Here is a 4,704-nt window from a genome sequence, read left to right as displayed (position 1 = left end):
GACTCAATCAGGGGTTGGGTCCCTTTAGAATTTTCCACTGTTCTTTTGTTATGTGTCCTCAGTAACCCTCTTACTCCCCTAGTTTGTGGTTTTTCCCTTTAAATACCCCTCACTTCTTGTGCTCAGGGTTGAGCTCCTCTGCCCCTGCGAGGGTTATTGCTCGTCCCCAGTATACTGGCTTCCCCTCCTCCCCATGAATAAACCTCATGCTGTTTGCATCAAGATCCGTCTCTCATGAGTTATTGGGTGGTTGTGTCATCCTGAGACTTGAGTGAGGGTCTCCCCAGCTCTGGGGGTCTTACAATAAAATGTCACATAAAATGGGAGTTACAGAGGATGTTGATATTAAGTTCAAAGCAGTGTTTCATTGTTTAAACTCATTAAAAGTCCAAAGCAACAGTTTTTACAAGGCCTTGCCTTATCCTAGTGCACACCTGTGATTTTATCCTTGGACTTAAATGTTTTTCCTTGAACACAAAATTATCCCGAGTTTATTTCTCTTTTTAGTGTACTTATGAAAGCTCATTGTATTTCTTATTATGCAGCCTTTACTTACTATTCTTGATTCTAACTTTAATACATCTTTCTAGCAACTAAGACCATCTCTAAAAACTTTGTTCCTAAAATTATTTGAATGAAATCAGGAATTCTATAGCATTATTATCTATTTGTCTATATAGCATCACTACAAGATAATATATCTTTGTTGTTCTACAGAGATCTGCTCAAAAGGATGGACTAATACCTAGTATTTGTTATATATTTAATAATAACAGGAAAAGCATATTAACAATGGAGATTCTTTTCTAAAATGAATTTCTCTTGGGTCTTGCCTGTTGGAGCAAATCTGTCGTGGATTTTAATCCAAGGTGGACTCATCTCATAAAGATCACCTGTTAGTTATTAGCTTCTTCTATGATGGCTCCTGACAGCCTCCCCTGAGCAGAACAACAGAGACCGTGCCCCAACAACAAGGTGAATTGCTCCTGAAAGGGAGTGGCATGATTGACCTCTGACCTCCATACACATGCACAACATACTCCTGTACATGCACTCCCGTGTACATACTCATGTGCACATGCCGGTAAATGAATACTTTTATTTTTATGGAGGTATAAACTATCTTTTTGTATTGAATGGTGGGGGTGGGGGTATGCTGTGTGTGCCTGTGTAGAGAGGCCAGAAGTTGACTTTTAGTGTCTTTAGACTGTCTGTCTTAGTTTTGGGAACAGTGTCTGGTTGGCCAGGAAGCCTGTCTCTATTCCCTCAGCACTGGGATTACACGTGCACACCATCAGGCCCAGCTTAAGTGATGTTAGAAATCCAACCGCACATCTTCATATTTTTGAACCAAACAATTCTCACTGAGCCATTTCCTCAGCCCTGGGAGTATAAACAATTCAGTTTTTAAAACTTATTATCCTGTTCTCCCCAGGAATTCTTTGAAGTTTAGGCAATTATTTTTTGTACTGAAATGGTAGAATTAAAATATTCTTTTTTATTATTTTTTGTATCTGCCATGTACAGAGAATGTACTCTGGTTGTAATTCTGTGGGGAAACAAGCTCTCTCTGTGTTATTAGCAGACATGCAAATCAATGTAAACTTACAGAAGGAAAAATTATCAATTCATCTTATTTTGTAACCCAGTATTTCTGCTTCTAAGAATTATACCACAGATATAGCACAGATATACACAGAGGAACAAAACAAGATGAAGTTTACCACTGCAGATTTGTATGTGTGTGAATATACTCATGTGCATATATTGATGTGCCAGGGGTGAGCATACGAGTGTGTGTGTGACAGCTATAGCTCTCTTATCAGTCTCCACCTTGTTTTTGGAGACAGGGTCTTTTGCTTAACTTGGAACTCACCAGTTTGGCTAGACTGATGGCCCAGCAAGTCCTAGGGATCTTTGTGTCTCTGCCTCTCCAGTGCTAAGGCTACAAGGGCACACCATTGTGCCTGTTTTTAATCTTGGTGCTGGGGATTTAAACTCTGGTCCTCATGCTTGCATGGCAAACACTTTACCAAGAGAGCCATCTCCCCAACACCAACTGCATATTTCTTTTACCCTCCTTTTACTAAAAATTGATTCTTTTCTCATATACTAATCCTAATTACCATTTTCTTCCCTCTATTCCTCTCAGTTCTTCCCCTGCTCTCTTCCTCCCCTCCTCCTCCTCTCTTCTCTTTCTCCCCTCTCCCCACCCATCTGGACACACTCCCTTTCTATATCTCTTTAGAAAAGAACAGAATTCTAAGAAATAATAATAGAATGTAACAAAATAAAATACAAGATAATAAAAAAACCTATCACATCAAGGTTGGATAAGATAGACCAAAAGAAGAATAGGAGCCCAAGAGAAGGCACAAGAATCAGAGACCCACTTGTTCCCATACAGAAATTCCTTAAAACACTAACCTGGAAGCCATCACACACATACTGAGGACCTGGTGTAGACCCACGCAGGTCCTGTGCATACCGCTTTAGTCTCTGTCAGTTTATATGAACTTTGCTCAGGATTTCGAGGACCCTATTTTCTTGGTGCTCTTCATCCCGTTGGATCTTACACTTTTTCTGCTTCCTCTTTTGTGAATTTCCCTGAGCTCTGAGGAGAGGGTTTTGATGAAGACATCCTTTTTAAGGCTGAGTGTTCCAAACGTCTCTCACCCTCTGCTTAATGTCTGGCTGTGAGTCTCTGTTCTCATCTGCTGCAGGGAGAAGGTTCCCTGATGATGATGGCCAAGCAAGGCACTGATCTATAAATGTAGCAGATATCATTAGGAGTCATTTTATCATTGTGGTTTTTTGTTGTTTAGTTGATTGTTTCTTGTTTTTGTTTTTGTTTTTCCAGCAGTATTATTTGGTTTTACCCTAGGTCCCTGGACTATCTGGTCTCTGGTCACCCAAGCAGTACAGGGTATGGGTTCCATCTTGGGAAGTGGGCCTTCAGTCAAATCAGATACTAGTTGGCTATTCCCTCAAGCTTCGTGTGACTGTTGTGTCTAGTATATGTTTCAGGACACCATTGTAGATAAAGAGTTTTCACCTGGCTTGGTGTTTATGATTCTCTTTTGGTAGCATTCAATATTTCTTCCTTCCCTCCTTTCTTCCTTCTTTTCTTTCTTCCTTTCTTCCTTCCTTCTTCCCTCCCTCCCTCTCTCCCTTTCTTTTTTTCTTTCTTTCTTTCTTTCTTTCTTTCTTTCTTTCTCTCTCTCTCTCTCTCTCTCTTTCTTTCCTTTCTTCCTTACTTTCTATTTATTCATTCATGTCACATCCCTATTGCGGCCCCCTCTCCTCTCCATCCCCCTCACATAGCCCCTTGCCCATCTCCTTTTCCTCTGAAAGGGTAGAGGTCCCCCTGAATATCTCCCTACCCTGGGCGATATTTCTTAAAGGAGGAGAGTACTGAAGCCAATCCAGTTATCAAATAGTATGTAACAGGTTAAATAAACCATGGATCATAAATGACAGCAGAATACTATACTATGCAACTATAAAAAAGAATTAAGAAAAACAATATTTCTAAAAGAAAAAGAAAGAAAGAAGGAAAGGAAGGAAGGAAGAAAGAAACAACTAAAAATAAACCCTAAAAGTTAAAAGCACAAGCGTCATGTGTTATATGGCATTTTCCTCTATATTAAAACATTTCCTCTGGGGAGTGGGTGGGGGCTCACGAGTCTTAGGAGGTAAAGCAAAGGTCACATATCTGGGAGAATAGCAGCCCCCCCCCTTGGCATTAGGAAAAGGAATAAACCCCTGCGAAGGCAGACCATGAGCAGCAGAATTGTAAAAGCATCCTAGGGTCAGCAGCCTTAGCAACAATCACCATACTTGGGGGCTTTCCCATAACCCAGCTGCTTCTAGTTATAACTCTTCACCGTTCTTAGGGTTTCTGTTGCTGCAACAAAACACCATGAGCAGAGAGCACTCTGGGAGGAACGGGTTTATTCAGCATGTAATTCTAACTGAGAGTAACTCCCACTCATTCACACATAGTCATCCCATTAATGACTCACCGACTCACCTGATTGATTTTGGTGCATTGCTAGCTTATTCTGTTGTGGGCTCCCTTTCTGAGGTGACTACATGTGTCTGTTATATCACCTCAGGAAAAATGAGCCTCCAAACACTGCACAATCGATTGGTTCCACCACTACGTACATATCCTGAAAAATGATAAATTAGTGCCTGGCAGAAATATCTGCACTCCCAAGTACATGCAGCATTAGTCACAACGGACAGCATAAAAAGACCCTTGGAAACCTCAGGCAATTGACTAGTCTTGCAGCAAAGTTAATGTGGCCAAGGCAGGATTGTAGATGACTTAGAAAAGAAATTTAATACTGTCTTAGGTAAGGTTTCTATTGCTGCCATGAAACGCCATGAACAAAAAGCAAGTTGGAAAGGAAAGGGTTTACTCTAATACTTCCACAGTACAGTTCATCACTGAACAGGCCGTGGAGGGGTGCTGCTGACTGGCTTGCTTCACATGGCTTGCTCAATCTGCTTTCTTTTTTTTTTTTTTTTTTTAAAGATTTATTTTATTTATTTTATGGGTATGAATACACTGTAACTGTACAGATGACCGTGAGCTATCATGTGTGTGGCTGCTGGAAACTGAACTCACGACCTCTGCTGGCCCAGTTCGCTCCGGCCCCACTTGCTCCAGCGTTAATTCACTGTAGCTGTCTTCAG

Source organism: Mastomys coucha, unplaced genomic scaffold, assembly GCF_008632895.1.
Source record: "Mastomys coucha isolate ucsf_1 unplaced genomic scaffold, UCSF_Mcou_1 pScaffold8, whole genome shotgun sequence".
Taxonomy (NCBI): Eukaryota; Metazoa; Chordata; class Mammalia; order Rodentia; family Muridae; genus Mastomys; species Mastomys coucha.
The sequence above is the reverse complement of the archived record's forward strand: the minus strand, read 5'-3'. Positions refer to the sequence as shown.